At 50.2% G+C, this 23,576-nt stretch overlaps 1 protein-coding gene across 1 annotated transcript in view; it reads left to right on the top strand.

Annotated features, from left to right (window-relative positions):
* The window catches only part of LOC138491297 (actin filament-associated protein 1-like 2), a 341,208-nt gene that overhangs the window by 266,065 nt on the left and 51,567 nt on the right, over window positions 1-23,576 (top strand). The window lies entirely within an intron of this gene.

The raw sequence follows: 23,576 nt of genomic DNA on the forward strand, positions 1-23,576 counted from the left end.
AGTCCGATTCGGTGTCCTCTGGGCGCTCTCGATCAAGATCGCCGCATGACTCCAGGCAATCATCCACTCTTGCCAAGAGTGCCTCGCTCCCTAGGCTAACAGAAGTTCGATCGTCGGAAGACGAAGACGACTTCCACCCCCAAGCCGCGCTCCAAGAGCCGGAACCAGCAATTAAAGCCAGCGAGGCCCCACGCTCGAAGGACAGGGACACCTCTCCCGATCCTCAACGCCAGGCGTCGAAAAACTCTGGAGCCACTAAGGGACAGGGAAAACATTTTTCTACTCATAGGGAGGGGGGGAAACAGCAGAAGAAACTACCTGTACATTCTTCCACACCTGTGAAACACTCCACCCCCCCTAAACAGACAGACAAGCCCAGGTCTGCTGATAGGTCCACAACCAGCAAAGCTACTCAAGATAAATCCCATAGACTTGCTGAGAGAGTCATTCCCAGTTCCAAAAAATGGTCCAGTAAAGACATAGATAGGGTCATGTCAAGAATGTCTTCTTTGGCTGATTTTTATGATAAAAATCCAGAACATTTCCTCTCGTATGATCCACAAGGGGCCACACCCTCAGGCTCTACTGATCCTATCCCCCCGAGTAAAAAGGCCCGGATTGAAACCCCGATGAGGTCTGAACCCTTCAAGGTACAACCTTACGCAACACCATACTCACGGTATCAAGAAAAGGCTTCCTTTTGTGGAGACCAAGAATTTGGTATGATAGAAGAGCAAACCAGGACGGGCTACTATGGGGATGATGAGGAACAGGAAGAAGAAGAGGATAACCCGGAAACATACAGAGTAGATTCCCCGGTAGAGAACGAAGCCCCGGTTACCGACTCCCCGGTCGATAATCAGCCCCTCCTAAATGAGGTTCTCGCTCGCGCAGCAGAACATTTCCACATTGACACCCACAGTGTACAGGAGGAAAGGGACTTCGCAGAAGAGTTAGTGGGAGAAAGGAGGCCGGTTGCCCAGACCATCCCTATCCTTAAATCCATTCAGCGGAGAATACATCCGTCCCTGGTGATCCCAAACCTCACCAGAGCAGTCAATCCCAGGGTTGAAAAACTTTTCAGGGCAGCTCAGTCTGACCCTCTCTATATAAGAGGGCATCTGAAGCCAGACTCCCTAGTTGTTACCAACACTCGTAAGAGGGCTGGAACACCCTTGTCTTCGTCAGAAGCTCCTCCCGACAAGGAGAGCAAAAAACTATACGGTTTCGGCAGGATGGTAGCCTCAACGTCCGCCTATCAAGCAAGGATTGCTAATTCCACCACCCTGTTGGCCAGCTACAACTGCCATCAGTGGGAAGAAGTCGCGACTCTCATAGCCTCTGCTCCTGAACCGTTAAAGGGCCAATTAGCTCGGATTTCCGCAGAGGGTAGAGCCGTGTCTGGTTGCATTTTGAAAGCAACCTTCGACGCCGCGGATAACGCAAGCAGATTGATAGCAGAAGGTACTGTTATCAAGAGACTTGCGTGGTTACGGCAGTCTGGGTTTAAGGCAGAAACTCAGGCATCATTGTTAGACAAACCGGTGGAAGCCGATCTGTTGTTTTGTAAGGCGGTCGAGGACGCACTGAAAAATGCCAAGGACGAACATGAGACACTCAAATCCCTTGGCCAGTTAACCAATAAACCCCCTAACCAGAGAGGGAATAGTAATTTTCGTCGCCCACGCGGCCAAAATTCCCAGAGAGGAGCTAACTATTCCCAGGGGCAGGGTACACAGTGGAACAACAACCAACAGTCTACCCAGGGTTACGGCAGAGGTAATAGGAGAGGTCGTGGTAAAGGCAGAGGCAGCCCCAGCAAGGGAGGCGGCATGCCTCCACCAAAGCAGTGACGCTCAGTTCAGAGTCCCTTCTCACGCAACCCCAGTAGGGGGACGCATTTCAAACTTCACCCAGGCTTGGGAAGGGATCACATCAGACAGATGGGTGCTGTCAACAGTATCCACGGGATATTGTATAGAGCTACTGCAGCGTCCCCAGAACCATCCTCCACGACAAAGAGTACACTCCTTAGAACATCAGAAGATTCTCCTCGAGGAGATCGCCATTCTTCTACAAAAGGACGCGATAGAACTCGTCCCGGGACACCAGGTAAACAAGGGTATTTATTCAACTTACTTCCTTGTGCCAAAGAAAGACTTGACAATGCGCCCAGTATTGGACTTACGGCCTGCCAACAAGTATGTCAAGCCCCAAAAATTTTGTATGACCAAGCTACAAGAGGTAATCCCCCTCCTAAAAAAGGGGGATTACATGGCTACCTTGGATATGAAAGATGCTTATTTTCATATTTCCATGTTCCCAGCGCACAGAAAGTACTTGCGCTTCAAGGTGGACAGGCGCCACTACCAATTCAAGGTACTGCCCTTCGGGATAGCTTCAGCACCAAGGGTATTCACCAAGGTACTGGCGGTGGCGGCTGCACACCTACGCAGGGAGGCAATCCCAGTGTACCCTTATCTGGACGACTGGCTCATAACGGGGGAAACCCCAGGAATTTGCAGGACAAACATTCAAAGGACTATCGACCTCCTCCACGAATTAGGCTTCTCAATCAACGAGAAGAAGTCAAGCCTGGTGCCAAGCACCTCAAAACAATTCCTAGGAGCAATCCTGGATACCCAGGAGGGGTTGACCTTTCCTTCAGAAGAAAGAATTCTGAATATACTTCTGCAAATTCCGCATTATCAGTCCGGTCAACAAATAACGGTACGCAAAGCAATGCGTTTACTGGGCATGATGGCGTCATGCATTTACCTGGTCCCCCACGCGCGCCTGCGCATGCGTCCCATGCAGGAATGGTTGGCGAAACAGTGGTCTCAGGCAAGTGGCCAGTGGGACGATCTAGTGGTCGTTTCGCCAACACTGGTACAAAGCCTTCACTGGTGGACAAGAGAGAATCTCGCAAAGGGGAAACCCTTTTACGATCCCGAAGTACAGGCAGTAGTCACTACAGATGCATGTCTGACGGGGTGGGGAGCTCACCATCTCCACCACACAGCTCAGGGTCTCTGGTCTCACTCAGTGGCCAAGAACCACATCAACCTGCTAGAGCTTCTGGCAGTATTCAGAGCGCTTCAGGCGTTCAAGACCCATCTACTAAACCTGTCAGTGCAAATCCGGACGGACAGCACTACAGCCATGTTCTACCTGAACAAGCAAGGAGGGACTCGCTCGCCAAATCTGTCCAAGCTTGCCCAGAAAATCTGGATATGGGCACTCAGACGGAACATCTTCCTGTCATCACAACATGTTCCAGGGAAGCTCAATTCCCTAGCGGATGCTCTGAGCAGAGACTCCCTCCCAGAGGAACACGAATGGGTTCTTCACAGAGAGGTCGTAGAAGATCTCTTCTCTCAGTGGGGTTTCCCCACTATAGACTTATTCGCCACAAGCGAAAACAAACAATGCCCAGGATTTGCATCCAGGTTCCCCCAACCAGACTCCCAGGGGAACGCCCTGTGGATGAACTGGTCAGGGATGTTTGCGTATGCTTTTCCACCAACTCCTCTCATCAGGAAAGTGGTGAACAAGATGAACAGGGAATCGATGACGCTCGTCCTAGTTGCTCCCATGTGGGCAAGACAACCGTGGTTCCCACACCTACGCAGGATGGCGGTGTGCGAGCCCATCAAACTTCCAGCCTGGTACAACCTACTGTCCCAGCACCAAGGTCAAACAGTGCACCAGCAACCCAACTCAATGAACCTGGCAGCATGGCTCCTGAGGTCATAGAGTTTGGACACCTCAAATTGCCACAGAGGTGTATGGACATCCTAAAAGAATCTAGGAAGCCAAACACAAGGCACTGTTACTTTGACAAGTGGAAGAGGTTCGTTATCTGGTGTCAGAGTAGACAAATCAACCCAGTTGATTGCACTCCTTCCACTATTGTTACATACATGCTCCACCTGCTAGATGCAGGATTGGTTTTTAACTCACTGAAAGTACACCTGGCAGCTCTCTCGGCTTACACCACTTCCCATAGCAAGGTGTCGTGGTGGAAAGTACCAGTAGTTAAAGCCTTCATGGAAGGAGTAAAGAGACTTCACCCTCCTATTTCAAACCCACCGCCAGGGTGGGACCTTAATGTGGTGCTAGCCAAGCTCATGGGCCCCCCTTTCGAACCCATGCATAAAAGCAGTCTCAAACACCTGACTTATAAAACGGCCTTCTTAGTAGCTATTACCTCTATAAGAAGGGTCAGTGAAATTCAGGCTCTGTCAGTGCAGGATCCCTTCTTTACTATCCATAAAGACAAACTAGTTTTACGCACACACCCTAGGTTCTCACCTAAATGTATATCTAAATTCTATGTAAACCAGTCCATCGAGCTTCCGGCTTTCTTCCAGAACCCGCAAAGCTCGGCTGAGGTGAAACTACACACCCTAGATGTGCGTAGGGCGGTCCTCTACTATGTAAATAAAACAAGACCGCTAAGGAAAACAGATCAACTGTTTGTCTCCGTAGCTACAGGCAGAGAGGGGGATCGCGTCTCTAAAGGTGCCATCTCGAAGTGGATTATTAACTGTATCCAGCTGTGTTACTCACTCTCTGAAAAGACTCTGCCTTTTACGCCAGGGGCCCACTCTACTAGAGGCATTGGGGCCACTCTGGCTTTCGTTGCAAATGTTCCCCTCGACACCATTTGCAAAGCAGCTACTTGGAGCTCTATTCACACTTTTACTCAGCATTACTGCATTGACACCCATTCCAAGACAGATACACAAGTGGGACAAGCGGTTCTAAGACATTTATTTGCTCATGACCCTTCTCACATCCCACCTCCTTCTTCTGGTACTGCTCGCTAATCTATGCACAGCATGTGATCTAAGCAGATTCCACAAGCCTCAGAAGGGATACATTACTCACCGTAATCGTATTTCTGATGCTTGTATCTGCTTAGATTCACATGCGACCCACCCTTCCTCCCCTCCGAGAGAAGGCGCATGATTACTTGTAGTCTTACTTTTCTTTCTATCTGCTTGGATTATCTGTACTCACGCTACTCCTCATGCTACCTCATGTCAGAAAAAATACCATCTGAGGATCCTAGACGCGTGAGGGATCTTGGGTACAGTGGACGTCACACTAGGGATAGTATTACTGGCACGCCCTGTGTCGACGCCCATTTTCGAGTTTCGAAAAACAAACTAATACTCCGCAGCTTCCACTAGATGTCGGCCTATGCACAGCATGTGAATCTAAGCAGATACAAGCATCAGAAATACGATTACGGTGAGTAATGTATCCCATATATTCAATGAAAAAAACTTTGTTAAATGGACGTTATGGTTCCAAGTAAAACTGGAAAACCCCTAAAATTCACCAGTTATGGTAAGTTAAGCAACCATAACTCACACCACCATGGTGCACTGCTAAGACTAACACCCAGAACATCAAAGATGACATCACAAATGTCATTGATGGCATCACTGTTGACATCACATGTGCATTTACCTTTCATGAAAAGTCTGTACATGGGATTCTTAATGTAATGTTAATAAAAGTAGTGTCAAGGATCATTGGAATCAATATCATGAGGTACATAGTGCATTAAGCAATTAATTAATCCAAATAGCATTGTATTATGAAGTTTTTTTCAATATACTAAAGGTACACATGTAGTAATATAGGCATAGTTTGCAGGAGACATGATGAAGATGCAATATTAAAAATCTTGCCATGTTAAATACTAAAATTATAAATGCTTTCTTATTAGAGTTTTGCATACTGTGAAACATTTAATAAGTACCTAATAAAACCCACTTACTACATTATTGCATTACTGCACACAAAACACAAACAGAAAACTACACATAAAAATGTCAGCATATACAGGGAAAGTGAAGTAACTTAACTGATTATCTTCATGCACAGAATTGATTGCTGTGCTTCAAAGCTACTACCTCCCTATGTATAACTATCACATATTGTGACTAGGCCCTAAGGAAAGTCGTGTAAGTGCAATGTGTACAAATATGAGCATATCCAGGGAAAGTACAGTAATAAAAAATCAACAGAACTATAAGGCAGTGTTGATAACCTTACTAATCATCTTCATACATAGATAGCATTGCTTTTTCCAAGTCTGTGTTTTCCCCTTTGTATATGTTTCATATGCTGTGAGTGGACACTAAGTGAATTACAGTAAGTACATATTTGAAGTATAAGTCTACAAATATAGTACCTTTTAGAATGTTTAGTTCCTGACTGTTTCTGGCCTAGATATATCAGTAAAGGTAAAAAGAGTGAGCCAGACATGTGATATCAGTGATGTCATCAATGACATTTGTGATGTCATCTTTGATGTCCTGGGTGTTAGTCTTAGCAGTGCACCATGGTAGCGCGAGTTATGGTTGCTTAGCTTACCATCACTGGCAAATTTCAGGAGTTTTACTTGGAACCATAACGTCCCTTTAACAAAGTTTTTTCATTGAATTTCATAGGTTTTTAGTAGCGCAACTTAACCATAACGTCCCTTTAACAAAGTTTTTTCTTTGAATTTCATAGGTTTTTATTAGTGCAACTTAACCATAACGTCCTCTTTAGTTTTTCGTTGCTTATAAATTTGTTCTTGGATCCCAAAGTTATAAGCCACAATGGGTGTGATATGCTGCGGTGGTTGTGGCCAGGGCATAGAGTCTTGGGAGCATGGCCATATGGCCACCGCAGCATATCACACCCATAGTCAAACATTTTACCTAAGCCATATGAGCACTTTTAATGTCCGCTGTGTGTTCTTAGAACAGTTTCAACTTACTTACGAACAGTACGGACAGGCATAGCATCCTCAGGACACCCCCATTTTGTTGATTTACGAGCATTCCAGGACACATGATGTGTTCTTAGAACACTTTCTACTTACCTGCGAACAAAACGGACAGGCATACCGTCCTCAGGACACCCCTTTTGGTTATTTTCGAACATTTCAGGACACTGCGTGTGTTCTTAGGACAGTTTCAGCTTGCTTGCAAACAATTCGAACAGGTCAAGCGTCCTCAGAACACCCCCATTTTGTTTATTTACAAACATCCCAGGACACTTGATGTGTTCTTAGAACAACTTCAACTTGCTTGCGAACAGTACGGACAGGCATACCATCCTCAGGACACCCCCATTTCGTTTTTTTTCGAACATTTCAGGACACCGCGTGTGTTCTTAGAACAGTTTCAACGTGCCTGCGAACAGTACGGACAGGCGTACCGTCCTCAGGACAACCCCATTTAGTTTATTGACGAACATCCACCGTCCTCAGGACACCCCCATTTTATTTATTGACGAACATCCCAGGACACATGATGTGTTCTTAGAAGAGCTTCAACTTGCCTGCGAACAAAACGGACAGGCATACCGTCCTCAGGACATAACCATAACGTCCCCTTAACAAAGTTTTTTAATTGAATTTCATAGGTTTTTATTAGTGCAACATAACCATAACGTCTTTTTCAATGGATGAAGACCACTAGCATCCTAGGTTCTCAAAGTGGGAACGTGGGGTGGTAAAAAAAAGATTTTTCTTCCCAAAACGGTACGCCTGTGGCGTACTGGTGTAGGAAAGAAAGTCTTTTACCAAGATGGACACCATCGAAAGGGAAGGCGGGGTGTATAAAGAGAACACAACAGGGCATCGGCAGGGGTGGGAGTGACCAGGAGAGAGACACGGGGCATGAGCGGGGGTGGGGGGGAACAGGAGAGAGACGCGGGGGGTGGGGGGAACACGAGGAAGACACAGGGCATAAGCGGGGGTGGGGGGTACAGGAGGGAGACACGGGGCATGAGCGGGGGGTGGGGAGAACAGGAGAGAAACACAGGGCATGAGCAGGGGGTGGGGGGCAACAGGAGAGAGACACAGGGCATGAGCGGGGTGGGGGGACGGGAGAAAGACACGGGGCATGAGCAGGGTGTGGGGGGAATGGGAGGAAGAAACGGGGCATGAGCAGGGGGTGGGGGGACGGGAGAAAGACACGGGGCATGAGCAGGGGGTGGGGGGAACGGGAGGAAGACATGGGGCATGAGCGGGGAGTGGGGGAGGACACGAGCACAACACGGGGCATGAGCGGGGAGTGGGGGGGACACAAGCACAAAACTGGGCATGAGCGGGGGTGGGGGAGGACACGGGCACAACACGGGGCATGAGCGGGGGTGGGGGAGGACACGGGCACAACACGGGGCATGAGCGGGGGGGTGAGGGGGACACGGGCACAGCATGGGGCATGAGCGGGGGGTGAGGAGGACATGAGCACAACAAGGGGCATGAGCGGGGGGTGGGGGAGGACACGAGCACAACAAGGGCAATGAACGGGGGGTGGGGGAGGACACGAGCACAACAAGGGGCATGAGCGGGGGGTGGGGGAGGACACGAGCACAACACGGGGCATGAGCGGGGGGTGGGGGAGGACACGAGCACAACACGGGGCATGAGCAGGGGGTGGGGGAGGACACGAGCACAACACGGGGCATGAGCGGGGGTGGGGGCACACGAGCACAACAAGGGGCATGAGCGGGGGGTGGGGGGAAACGAGCACAAACGTGGCATGAGTGGGGGGTGGGAGGGACACTAGCACAACATGGAGCATGAGCGTGGGGTGGGATGGACACGAGCACGACACGGGGCATGAGCGGGGGGTGGGAGGGACACGACCACAACACGGGGCATGAGCGGGGGTGGGGGGACACGAGCACAACACGGGACATTAGCGGGGTGGGAGGGACACGAGCACAACATGGGGCATGAGCGGGGGGTGGTGGGGACACGAGCACAACACGGGGCAAGAACAGGGGGTGGGGGAGGACACGAGCACAACAAGGGGCATGAGGGGGAGTGGAGGGGACACAAGCAGAACACGGGGCAAGAGGGAGATGGGGGGACATAAGCACAACACGGGGCATGAGCGGGGGGTGGGAGGGACACGGGCACACCACGGGGCATGAGCGGGGGGTGGGGGAGGACACGAGCACAAACGGGGCATGAGCGGGGGGTGAGGGAGGACACGAGCATAACACGGGCATGAGCGGGGGGGACACGAGCACAACATGGGGGATGGGGGCACGAGCACAACAAGGGGCATGAGCGGGGGGTGGGGGAGGACACGAGCACAACACGGGGCATGAGCGGGGGGGACACGAGCACAAACGGGGCATGAGCGGGGGGTGGGGGAGGACACGAGCACAACACGGGGCATGAGCAGGGGGTGGGGGAGGACACGAGCACAACACGGGGCATGAGCGGGAGGCGGGGGGACACAAGCACAAAACTGGGCATGAGCGGGGTTGGGGAGGACATTGGCACAATACGGGGCATGAGCGGGGGTGGGGGAGGACACGGGCACAGCATGGGCATGAGCGGGGGGTGAGGGGGACACTGGCAGAACACGGGGCATGAGCGGGGGGTGGGGGAGGGCATGGGTACAACACGGGCCATGAGCTGGGGGTGGGGGAGGACACGAGCACAACACGGGGCATGAGCGGCGGGTGAGAGAGGACATGAGCACAACAAGGGGCATGAGCGGGGGGTAGGGGAGGACATGAGCACAACAAGGGGCATGAGCGGGGGGGTGGGGGAAGACACGAGCACAACACGGGGCATGAGCGGGGGGTGGGGAGGACACGGGCACAACCACAACACGGGGCATGAGCGGGGGTGGGGGGAAACACGGGCACAACACGGGGCATGAGCAGGGGGTGGGGGGAAACACGGGGCATGAGCAGGGGGTGGGGGAGGACACGGGCACAACACGGGGCATGAGCGGGGAGGACACGAGCACAACACGGGGCATGACCGGGGGGTGGGGGGACACGAGCACAAAAAGGGGAATGAGCGGGGGGTGGGGAGGACACGAGCACAAACGGGGCATGAGCGGGGGGTGGGAATTACACTAGCACAACACGAGGCATAAGCAGGGGGTGGGAGGGACACGAGCACAACACGGGGCATGAGCGGGGGGTGGGAGGGACACAAGCACAACACGGGGCATGAGTGGGGGTGGTGGGGACACGAGCACAACAAGGGGCATGAGCGGGGGATGAGGGGGACACAAGCACAACACGGGACAAGAGCAGGGGGTGGGGGAGGACACGAGCACAACAAGGGACATGAGCGGGGAGTGGAGGGGACACGAGCAGAACACAGGGCATGAGGGGGATGGGGGACATGAGCAGAACACGGAGCATGAGCGGGGGGTCGGAGGGACATGGGCACACCACGGGGCATGAGCGGGGGATGGGGGAGATCACGAGCACAACACGGGGGATGGGGGCACGAGCACAACAAGGGGCATGAGCGGGGGGTGGGTGGACACAAGAACAAACGGGGCATGAGCGGGGGGTGGGGGAGGACACGAGCACAACACGGGGCATGAGCGGGGGGTGGGGGGGGAGGACACGAGCACTACATGGGGCATGAGCGGGGGGTGGGTGGGAGTTACACGAGCACAAAACTGGGCATGAGCGGGGGTGGGGAGGACACTGGCACAACACGGGGCATGAGCGGGGGGTGGGGGAGGACACGGGCACAGCATGGGGCATGAGCGGGGTGTGAGGGGGACACTGGCAGAACGTGGGGCATGAGCGGGGGGTGGGGGAGGACATGGCCACAACACGGGGCATGAGCGGGGGGGTGGGGGAGGACACGGGCACAACACGGGGCATGAGCGGGGGGTGGGGGAGGACACAGGCACAACACGGGGCATGAGCGGGGGGTGTGGGGGACACAAGCACAACAAGGGGCATGAGCGGGGGGTGGGGGGACACAAGCACAAATGGGGCATGAGCGGGGGTGGGGGGACACAAGCACAAATGGGGCATGAGCGGGGGGACACAAGCACAAACGGGGCATGAGCGGGGGTGGGGGAGGACACGAGCACAACATGGGGCATGAGCGGGGGGTGGGGGAGGACACGGGCACAACACGGGGCATGAGCAGGGGGTAGGGGGGACACGGGAACAACACGGGGCATGAGCGGGGGAGGACACGGGCACAACACGGGGCATGAGCGGGGGTGGGGGAGGACACGAGCACAACACGGGGCATGAGCGGGGGCTGGGGGGACAGGAGGGAGACATGCAAGGCTGCTGGTGTCTTACTGTGCAGGCCGCAGATCCCGCTCTTCGGCCCTCTGCAGGCCTGATGCAAAGATAAACTAAGATGGCGGACGTCTCTGAAAATAGACGCACTGCACGCTTCACCGCAGCCAATGGAAGAGCACGTCAGATGTCCGCAGACCTCACGCAAGCTGCTTGCCCAATCCCTGTCCTGTCCGCGGATTGAACAGGGAAGTGTGTCTGCGGACCGAACACAGATATCACTAATTTGTTCTGACCTACTTTTTGGTCATTTTAAAAAAAACTACTAGACGGATTTTCACCAAATTTGCAAAAGCACGCTTTTGGGACCAAGCCGCTGCTCCTGGTCCAAATTTGGTGAAAATCCATCCAGCGGTTTGAGCTGTAGGCATGAGCAAAGTTTTTTCCCCATTCAGTCTATGGGGGGGAAAAAAATGTTTGGGATCCCCCCTATAACTTTGCCCCCCCTGGACCAAACCTCACCAAACTTTTTCAGAGTGGCCCATATACTTTTTTTGCAAAGTTTGGTGAGGATTCGTCCAGGGGGAGTGAAGATATAAGCCACCCAAAAAGTGCTCTTCCTATGGAAACAGCAACTTAACCATAACTACATGGCCACTACCGTGGCATATATATATATATATGCATACACATTCACTATAAAACCAAGATGATTTTGAAAATGTTCCTTCCCAAATGTATTTACTCATTCTGAATTATACTTTAAGCCCTAGTGTAATGCCTTGTACACTAATACACTCTGGTCCTCAGCACACTCAAAATGGGCATTCCTGTTTCTAGTAGATGCTGTGTTTGCATAAGTGTCTGAATCTCAAATGTACCAAATATCTTAAACTCAAGAGTAAAGGGTATGCCAGAGGACGGGGTTCGTGCTGCAAAGTCACCGCTTAGCAGAGTACACAGGGCCTACCGAACCCTCCCCCGGCAATGACGGAGGACTCAGCCAAGGGCAAGTTAGAACTGTCCTTTATTTGCCAAACAGGCAGGGATTTTACAGGAAACCCAAATCTCCAGCAATCACAGCTTCTGAGCCTGTGTCATGAGCTTTTATTGTATTATGACATCACACTCTCTGAACCTTTCCCCAAATCCTAAGAGCCCATCCCATTTGGTAACTCGGATACTATCACCTATAGGTATCTCCTATATCAGTGGTCTAACTGGTACTTCCATGTCAGATGGAGTTGCCCGAGACTTGACCAAAAACTATCTATTACATTGTTGCATGGTTGCAGGATGGCCATTGGCCCTTGCCCCATTAGACTCCACCCCAGGATTTGTGCTCCATAATTGGTTGGAGCGGGTCCCCCTTGGCCTGGGACCCTGCTCTGTTCATAGCGCTCAGTGTACCTTCTCAAGGTAATGAGAAATACTGTGTCCCAATGTTAGGCAGAGTTTGTATGCAGTACCCTTTGGGACCACTACACACAACTATGACTACAGGTGTAAGGAAAACCAACCTTTGGTATAAGTCTGTACTACACAGTGTTTGGTAGCGGAGCTGAGCAGCACGGCTTATCTCAAGAGGGAATGTGAGCTGTAAGGATGTTACACAGAGGTCTACAATCACAAGTATTCAAATAAACTTACACTCAAAGTTTCTTGGTTAAACACTTATTAATTTATTCAACAGTAAGTTATAAAACATTCACTAGAAGGAGGCAATCTATATCACACAAAAATATACTTCAGTACTTTACACTGTACGTTTCTGAGGCATGAATAAATAAACAATACAACAATTTAAACTACTTTGAAGGAGGAGCAAAATGGCATTGAGAGTACTCTGAAGTAGGAGCAAAAAGGCATAGGTTATTGAAAAGAAGATACAGTTACTCTTTAGACAGTGCAAATAGTTTGAGTTCACCAGAGGAGCTGATTCAATGCAATAGGTCGGGCCAAAGTCAATGGGCTAAAGTCTTGTATAGGATAAAACAATTCTGGTAGTTACACGGAAAGGTATTTGCCAAAGTTCTGAGAAGTAGTTCGTAAAAGAAAGAATCATATGTTGGGTCACAAGCTGACTAGGCCTGCAAGTTGCCAAAGTTCCAAGCACTTTCACAGTGAGAGGCAAGTTCTTTTGGTCGGATTTTCACAGTACCCTACAATGAAGAAAAAGATGCAGCTGAAGACTTCTGTTCCTGGCAGTTCCTGCAGATCTCGCTGTTCCTGAGCCTCAGTCGTGGGGACACGAGGGAGGACGTAGGGGGACTCCTGCACTGCACTGGTCAAAGCTGGCACTTGGCAAATCTTCAATTCCGGTAGCTGTAGACAAGCACATAAACTGGTGTCCCTCTCCCTGGTTATTCAGTTTCTTGCATCATCTGCGAGAATGGTATCCAGGTGGCTTACGAGTTGATTGGTCCCACCAACTCAAAGGGAGAAGTCGTCCTTGCAGGGCTTCTCTGTCAAGATGAACTTGGCGATTCGGACCTGCAGCAGGGCTTCACCCAGCAAACCAATGGTCCAGGAGTTGCAGCAGAATTCCTCTTCAAGCTTGTCTTCGGTTCTTTTGTTCCAGTGGTAGACTCTGCCTTCCAAGCCAAGAGACTCACCTTTTATCCAGTTTCCTCCCATTCATTCCGGCCTAGCTGCCACTCACCCAGCAGGGTGGCTGTCCTTGCCGGACAGTCAGCCAGCCAATCACGCCAGAGTGCATTTGGGTCACCTAGGAGACTAAGCACAGGGAGTTTCGGGCACCTTTCTCACTTCCTGCCCACCCCAGACACTCGGGCGCCAGAGGCGGTCTTCAGTCCTGAAGCCCGCCAAAGGCAATGGAACAAAGGGACCAAACCTGGTTTGGCACGCAGAGCAAAACTCTAGAAGGACCCTTCCACAAGGAAATGGCGAAAAAAGAAGACCGGGACCTGTTTAGACAAAGGGGGCTCAGACGCCATCTTGAAAAACATGGCTCCCGTGATTTAACGCTACCGGTGTTCGCGGTCGGGAAAAATCATGTAGTTTCACTGCCACCAGCCATTTCTAGAGGAAAGGGTAGCATTTGACTGCTACATGAGTATCTAGACACAGGGGATACTAGGTAACCCCTCAAGCACTCTATTGTAAGATAGAGTGTGCTGGGTCTAGGAATTTGAAAAGACTATAAAGTCAATGTCACTTTACTTTCTATGGGAAACATTAGTTTATCCCAGAGAAGGTATTTAAACCTTTGGAAAGCCTGAAAGGCTTCCCTGTGTCACTGCACTTTTGCACATTGTCTAAACTCCATAATCAAAGAACACAAGAGTAAATCACACATCAAAATACAGGGGAGAGTGGGGAAAAAGGGTCACACTCTCTCCAGGTAAAAAAATCAAGTCCTCCAAATCCAGTAAAGTTGCTGGGGGTCTCTAAGGTGAAGGGAATTAACACATTTTGAGAATTTTCCCTAACACCCAATTATTGCCATTGGTATAGCCACCTAGCCTGGGAGAGTGCCTGCAGGTTGCAATGTTTGTTGGCCAACACAATGTAACATTTCCATCTGTCTTCGCTGGGAGCCGCTTCTCTTCCCACTGTGGGTAAATGGCTATTGTTTGGCTTGACTGCGCACGTGGGTGAGGACCGCAAAACTGAGGTTTTCGGTCTGCATTTAGTGAGTATTTAATCTGTTATTTTGCAGGTGGGTCCCTGCCCCGGGTGCCAAGAATGTTCCACCCACCCTTGTCCTTGACTGTGAGCACTGGCCCTTTGCTTTGTGCTGCAGAATCTGCATCTCTTTGTTCCTTATTCTGAGGCCTGTGGCTTCATGTAGATTCACTACAGTCAGTCTATGGTTTCCCTACATATATAGTGTAGTATTCTCCTTAGGGGTTAGTAGCATTCAGCTCTTCCAGGCTCCATGTATGTCCTGCAAGCGGTTGCAAGCTTGCTCTGTGTGACTCTTGCTTTCCTGTGTTTCTGCATTTGGCTAGTGAAAAGAAAAATGCTTCTGGCAGTATGTACATGTATCTGTCCTCTATCTGCAGAACTGTGTATGCATGTTCTTCATGTGTGCACCTGTGTGTCTTTGTAACTTTGTGCAGGGATGGGAGTTTACTTTGTGACTAACACTGCTATGTCGTGTTGTCACTGATGACATCAGCACAAACTGGACATTCGTCATTATTCCATCTGATCCATTGATGGGGCACCTGTATCCGCGAAGACATCAGCTGGATAGGGTTTGAACAGTTGTCTAAGTGATTCTCTGCTCAAATACGTAGGATGTACTGGCCCTCCTGGGGGCTGGCCAAACAGTGACTGGCATCTCTCATTTCTCATTCTTCGTGCTGCCATGAGTATAGGCGACACAAGGGCCCTTGCAGGGACCCTCTCTTCACAAGCATCCTCTAAACTTCGGAGATCTCAATTTCTTGAAAGCATGAGGGTCAATTTTACTGGGGCCACATTGCAAAGTGAATTGCCTGTAAGCACTAACAAATGGTATTCACAGAACTCTGCATTCCCCACAATGTCCCCTCCTGTGGTCCTGAAAATATTAAGAACTTTTGGTCAGTGAATGCTTTTTATTTTTCCGAACATCAACAGAAGGAAAAACATAACACACGTGGGAACAGATTTGTATTACATTGGTCCACTGCTAGGTCTGATTTTGTAAATGTGAATGGCTAGTAGCAAACATGCCATCCCAATGATCACTCCACATCAACCTCAGACTGGCCATCCAATGCACAGAGACATTGACCCTCATTACGATTCTGCCGGCAACAGCGGTAAATTCCCATTCCATGGAGACCCATAGAACTCCATGGATTGGGTTTGCCCCTATCACCGGCACCTCTAGTAACGGTGCTAGTGATAGGAGCAATTATTTGCCGTTAGGGGCCTGGAATCCTAGCAGGTCATGTGACATGCTGGTCAAACTATCGTTGTGTTCCTGTTGATAATGATCATGCACACAAATTGGTATTTTAGTTAACCCCCATTTGACTTCTGAAAAGATCTTATCCCAGCTCACACTGCCTCTGGTACATACAGGAAAGGGTTAATTACCACGTTGGTTTATTTGCTTGTAAAATAAAGTCAGTTGCATTGTGATCCTTTTTTTAAATTGAATCTAAGTGGGTGTGCTTTACATCTTGCATTCATTGTGTGCACTGCATTGTGATAGTGCTTGACATCTTGAATTCATTGTGTGCATTGTGATGTTTTTTAAAATGGAATCCTGCACCCTACCTATTCCTCTGCATTTGTATTTTTGCCATGCTTAACTACTAGGCCGAAGAGGCAGGACTGTACCCACTTCCTTTTGCTTCTCTCATCTAACCTCTACCACTGAGATAGCACTCATCATCTCTCCAATCTTCTCTAACTGCTACACTTTCACCTATCTCTCACGAAATCTGGACGCAAAAAGAATAAAAAAAAGACATCCTGGGTGCAAATCCTGGCCTTTCCCATCGCAGACATCTATGTCAGTGCATCTTCCAGAGAGATCTTCACCTGTATCTTCTCTGTCCCCTCTCCAGACCTATGGACTTCTCATCTCATTTCTACCCTTTCACATCCTCTCCCATTAATGGTGGCACCAAGTGGGAAGTCCTCTTGACAGGCTTCACCTGCATCATTAATGTCTACCATACTGGCACTATCCTTGTTCAGGGTCCTCAAGAAAACCTCCTTCTCTTTGACCGGATCCTGCCATCCCTCATTAACTTTCTTCCTTCTCCTGCCTCTCCGCCTACCACTCCTTCTACCCCGCCCCTCTGACTGGAGTACCACGCCCCTGTACTCCATCTCAGAAAACCTTCAAAGCTGAGACCATCTCCACCTGGCAACTCTTAGCGCCCGTTCAGCCAACAAACACTCTGCTGACATCTGCCTCCTTCTTTAAGACACTCACCTTGATATTCTCGCTCTTACTGAGACATGGTTCAATGCCAGATCAGTCACTGCTTTTGACTCCCTCCTACCTGCTGGATTTAAGATAATTTCCAAGCCACAGCCTCACTGTGCTGGCGGTAGGGGTGCCTTAATCTTCCTCGAGTGGGTTCCTTGTTCCACCTTACCCACTTAGCTCTACTCTTCCTTTGAGAGACTGGTATGCTGAGAGCAAGTTGATAATCTCTCCCTCCTCCACCCTGACCATTTCTACCATTTACCAGCCTCCAGGTGCTACCTCCCTGTTCCTCTCTGAATGGGCAGATTTCTGTTCCTCCTTACTTTCAACCTCCTCTAACGTGCTCCTCTTGGGTGACTTTAAAATCCAATTGGACTCCCCTAGCACAGGATCCACTCTTTTAATTGACCTCTGCACCTCTCTATCCCTCTCCATCATTCTCCCTTCTGGTTCAACCCACTCTGCTGGGCACACTCTGGATACCCTCATCCACTCAGACCTCCCTCTCTCATCTCCTCTGGTCACCCATCTCTCTTGGTCAGATCACTCTCTTCTCTCTCCCCACCTGGGTCCCTATGGCCATGTGACCACACCTCCAAAAGCCCTGCCAACCTTGTTTCTTGAACATCCGCCCGATGAAACGAGTCAGCTGCTGCCTTCACTTCCACCTTTACCCCCCTAGTCCCCCAGCTCAGACTACCACCGAAACTGCTCTCAGCAACTTCCACCTGTCCATCACCAACACCCTTGACATTCTTGCACCAGTTATGAGGATCTGCCTGAAACACGACTCGAAGCGCAACACCTTGTATGACTCCAAACTTGCAGCCCTTAAACAAAAGTGCAGCACTGTGGAACGGAAGTGACAAACTTCAGGCCCACCCTCTCACAAACTGGCCTGCCACCTGCTCCAAAGGCAATACACACTCTCTATCCGTGCCAAGAAAAGGGCTCCGATTCAGGCACAGGTATCTAGTGCTTCAAACAACACGGCTGAACTTTTCAAAATCTGCAGGGAACTAGCCAACCCTTCCGCAGTCTCCTCCTCCCCTATTCCTTCTCAGGCCCTCTGCAACACCTTGGCCACTGACTTTACCACCAAAGCTCAGGACATCCTGAACATTACTCACCCTCCCAACCCATCATTCACCCCCTTGCCTCCCTTGGCCACTCACCCTCCTCCTTCCTCCTTCTCCTCCTTCACCCCTGTCACACCTGAAGGAGGTACCAGAGTTGTCTTCAAGGACAACATTGGCCCTCTTGCTCCTGCACTCGCTGATCTCTGCAACCACTCCTTTGCCACTGGTTCTTTCCCCGCCTCCCACAAGCACTCCCTTGTGCGCCCCTGCTTAAAAAAAAGTCAGCAGACCCTACCTGTCCAGCCAACTACTGCCCTATCTCCATCACCCCCTTCCTGGGGAAACTGCTGGAGAAGTTGGCCCTGCCCAAACTCAACTCGCACACTGAACTTGTTGGTGGTCTCCATGACCATCAATCTGCATTCTGTGCCTCAAGAGGCACGGAAACCTAAGAACTGCTTGCATCCCTGGATTCCAACTCCCCAGCTGTCCTCATCCTTCTTGATCTCTCCTCTGCCTTTGACATGGTCAACCACTCCATCCTCATACAAAGGCTCCACGACACCTTTGGTATCTCGGAGCAGGCACTGGAATGGCTGACTTCCTTCCTAACTGACCGCTCCTCCCAAGTCATCCTGGGCACCTTCTCCTCTCCTACTTCCTTCTCCACCTGTGCTGTCCCCTAAGGCTCCATCCTCTCGCCTTGGCTCTTTAACATCTACCTTACTCAGCTGGCACTCCTCATCTTCCCCTTCTCCCCCAACTTCCAGTTTTATGCAAACAACACACTTCAAACTTTCTGCTTACCCTCTTGTACCTTCCACCATCCAGGCTTGGTGCACTTCCAATGATCTTTGCCTCAATGCCAGCAAAACAGAGATCCTTCCCATTGGGACTCTTGCTCCCAACTTCTTCCCTTCACTCTGGCCTTCCTCCATGGGCTCTCCCCCAGCTCCTCTTTCTGAAGCCAAAGACTTTGGAGTCATTTTGGACTCCTCCCTCTCTCACAATCAGGACATTGCCAAGAAGACCCACTTTCAGCTCTTCCTTCTCAAAGGAATTCAACCTTTTCTCACCTTCCCCCAGAAGCTCAATGTTACCCGAGTACTGGTCCTTTCTAGGCTTGACTATTGCAATAGCCTCCTCCTGAATCTACCTTCTTGCACTCTGCAACCCCCTCCAGGTAATCCAGAATAGGGCAGTGAGACTTATCCTTGGCCTCAAGCCCAGGGACCGCATCTCTCCTGCCCTAAAAAGTCTTCACTGTCTCCCAGTTGCTTTACGATTTAATTAAAATCCCTCTGTATCATCCACAAGGATGTCTGGGGCCGGGGACCACACTATCTGCAACTCTCTCTTGCTAAATATTCCCCCTCTAGACCTCTGGGCTCCTTTGGCACAAACTCTTTATGTGTAAAGTGTTTAGCTAAACAGAGGGCAGGAGGTCGATCGCTTTCCTCAGCTGGCTCCCTTCTTTGGAACAGCCTCCCCCTGCCTCTTCGTCTTGATCAGGACTTTCTTAAATTCCGGAAGCTCCTCAAGACTTTTCTCTTTAACTCCTCCTTCCCCCCTCTCTCCTCTGTGAATCTCACAGTTGCTTGATTGGTGTCCAGGGCTCTTATGCATCCTAGGGGCCCTGACCACCCACACTGAATCACCCCTAGCTTCTGTCTATCCTCCGCATGTGCCTCGGCACATGCTCCACCCTGGAGGCTCACACTTACCATACATTGCACTTCAGCTGTTGCTCGCCCATGAGCACCCCACCACCTATCCCATTCCCGCTCCCATCTGTACTTGCACGTTCTGAACACTCGCAAGGCATAGTAGGTATGCTACCCTCACTGTATTTTATTTTAGATTTAAATTTTTTATGTATTTTAATGTTTCTCATCCCCTTATCCCCTCCCTGTTGCCCTGTGGGCACTTTGAAACAGAATTGACTTACTGTATTAGCGCCATGAGGATATTAATTTACCAGAGCCACACAAACATAATGTGACAAAGGCTCTTGCCTGACCTTACTGGTGTATTGTGGCGTTGCCAAGAGGGCCGTGTGCCGCCACAAGCCAGATGATGCTGAGCTTTGTGCACAACTATCAATATTCTCTCTACATTCCAGCTGAATGGTTTCTAGGTTCTCTCTTCTCAACCACTCTGATCACCTTCTCCACCCATTGAGCCAGCATCATCCTTTCCAAATCTGTCAACCTCTTTGGCCACCACTGCCCCATTTCCTTGCCTCTCTTTCCTGTACTCTTGACTCCTTGGTATAATCCCCTTGTACTCTCCTTCAGCTCCCAGGTTCCAGTATTGCCCGGTCTCATGGGTCGTTCTCAATCCCTTGCTCTCTCCTCCAATTGTCTACAAATGAACTCCATTCCACACTCTCCAGTCTTCAGCTACTACTCCAAACCGACACTGACAGACTGGTCCTGTGCGCTTTCATAGAACTGCGTCTCCTGTCCCTGGGCTGGGCTCTGTGTGATGGTCTGCCTGACATGGCTTTTGTGTCCTGCAATTGTCACTAGGATCTTTAGTATTTTGGGCCACCGGCAATCCACATTTTCAGCCAGTAGACTTGGAAGAGCAGGAGATAGGTATTGAGGAGTTTGTTTAGGAACTGAATAAGAGGCTTTCAAACATTGTGACTGGCACCGGTGAGTTTCGGACAAAGGGGGTGTGCGGAGTGGGGGGTGCCACAGCCCGGATCGGTTGGGGAGTACAGACAAAGAAATAGGAGGAGTAGGGTAAAAGACAAAATACGGGTGCCTTCCTTCAATGCATTAGCGAAGGGGGAGGAATAAAGACTCCTCTCAATACAGCAGACAGAGTGAGAGAGGGCACAGGGGGAACAGCTGTGACAGTAGGATTCAATAATATACAGATATTCTCAGGGACAGTTCAAGGGGTTTTATAAACTTTAAGCGGATTGTCTCACTAATGGCCATAATGTCTCTCTCTCTCTCTCTCTCTCTCTCTCTCTCTCTCTCGTGAGTTCCCTCCACCCTAGCGTAGGCTTCTCTAATCCCCAAGATGACGATCGCTAGAGATCAGTAACCCTTACTATCTAAAAGCTGGCTGACTATGGATGGAGGCCTAATGGTCGGAGCGATATCTATCTTTTTCCCCCAGGGGACTTCCCAAGACGGGTGCCCTAAACTTTCCCCAGATATCAAATGATGATGTTAATATTGTGGCAGACCCCAATACCCTTCTCCTTACACTCTCCCCTCCACTCACTCACTCTCTTTCTCCCTCGTCCCATCCTCATGTCTTTCCCTCTTTTCCTCCTCTGTCCTCAGGTACTCTCTTTACTTCCCTCCTCACCTTTCTCCCCACCTTTCGCTACACCACTCTCCTCCCCTCACACTACACCCTTCTTCTCACCTCTCACTACCCCCCTCTTCTCAGCTCTCACACTACACCCCTCTGCTCTATCTATGCCTTGGTGCTATGTTCATTTATCGACAAGCATTTTTTCGATGTGTTTTTTGCAGATATGTTTTCATCAAAAGATAATTTTTTGGGGGGTTCCCCCCCTCTACCTCCACTATTAATCTAACACTATTCTCGACCCACCCACCCCTTATATACCCTTGCCGGCAGCCCGCTTTTTTTCCAATGTTTATATTTTTCGGCGATAAAAAAGATTGGCAAAAAACCTGGAAAAAATGCATGTCGATGAATAGAAGTCGTACCCTGCGCCTTCCCACACTCTCTGCCTATGGCTTACCAATACATTCACCCCCTCCTGTTTCTCTCTGCCCTCACCATTACTACCAACTACCGCCTTGCTCTCTCTTCGCACCCACCTACCACACACACACTTTCACTCTCTCTCTAATCCCCTTACACTTCTCTATATTTCTATCTCTCTCACTCACTTTTATATACACTCCATTTCTCATACTCCACTACATACATGATACCGGACTCTCTCAAAAATACCTCACCTGCACTCTGCTCTAACACTTCAACATTCCGCTCCTCTGTCCGTCTTCCACCCGGTCTCTTGGTCCACCTTCATACCTCCCGACTGGAGAAGTGTGGGAATTACCCTTGGCTGATCTTGTCCCTCAGGTCTCCTTTTAAGGTGTTTAGGATCCCTTGGGGCTGACGACCTATGGCCACCTGACTCTCCACCAGAGCCTTCTATGGGTGTTGGTGCTGCTTCAACCCTCTTCTTTCCATGAGGGGACTTCAAGGTTAGGCTCTATTCTTCTCATACTAATGTTCTCCTGCCTTGCTCCAGCAAGGGGGCTGTCCATTGGGCCTCTACAGGTTCCAATGACCTAAGCACTGATCCTCCTGCCCCCAGCTTGCCCTCCCTGCCTCTGCAACAGGGCTGGCCTATGCCCAGGTATCCCCCCCATCTCCCACCTCAGGATGGGGCCCAGGTCCCCCCTGGCAGGGTCAGGCCCATGTCTGTCACGTAGTGAATCAAATACAGTGATGGAAGGGTACCACAGCAAAGAGAGGCGTGTGAAAGGCAAACATGGCAAAGACATGGAACCAGGATCTAGGATAAATTGCTGTTAGTTAATCCACCTGCACCTGCTCTAGGTTTTAGCGAGCAAGCCTTTCTTTGGCCTGTCGGCCATTTTGGATTTCACTTCCTCCCCCCTGTTGCTACAGATCACTGCATGAGAATAACACAACTCCTGCCTGCTTAGTGTGCGAGATCCATGCTGGTTAATTATTTTAAAAGTGTCTGATCTTTATGTGTGAAATGAATGCTTTACTTTGGTTAGATTCTAACTTTGTGTCACTCGAGAGTGGAAACTCTGCCAGCAGAACATGGATTGGTAAAATTGTTTCACTCGCAAGAAGAAATGCTGCCAGTAAACAATTGACTGGACACTCATGGGAACACGTGCCTTGGGGGAAAATTCTCGGACCTTTGAAGTGGGGTTTTCTCTATTGCGGGGCTCTCAACAACAGGAAAAGTGGCTGTTTGATATGTTTCTTTATGCAAAGCTGAATTGTGGCCAGGCTATGGGAAGGTCTTTGCTCGCGGGAGGCTGGGTCTGCTTGTTTAAAGGGGCAGTGGCTAAAGAGTCCCCAGCTTCAGTAGCGGTAAAAGAAGGTGTGGAGAGAGTGAGTTCCTTTATCCCATGTCGTCTAAGCCCCCCAGCTATAGGGCTGCATCTCTTAAAGGGATCGTTCATTAGTTGATGCCAAGTGACTGTCCGCTGCATGGAGACAGTCACCAGGTGATTCTCCCCATAGAAACCCTGGGCGGGCCTATCAAATGCTAGCGTTGGAAGGCACCCAGCACCCGTGGTCACCCCACTAGATGTATCTAGAACGAGGCAGAAGACTGTCACACTTCCTGTTGAAATCCTTTTAAAGTGCTCCACCAACCCATTTGCCTTGGAATGGTATAATCCTGTATGTGTATGTCTTGGACAAATGTTAGGATGGCTTTCCTACAAAGAAGGCCTATCCTTAGTGAAGTAACAGGGCATGGCCGTCCTGTCCCCTTTCACTTTCCATGCATTATGGAAAGGATTTTTCACGTACACAACAAAATAAACTACGCATAG

This window comes from Ambystoma mexicanum, chromosome 10 (assembly GCF_040938575.1).
Source record: "Ambystoma mexicanum isolate Mex_15411 chromosome 10, UKY_AmexF1_1, whole genome shotgun sequence".
NCBI lineage: Eukaryota > Metazoa > Chordata > Amphibia > Caudata > Ambystomatidae > Ambystoma > Ambystoma mexicanum.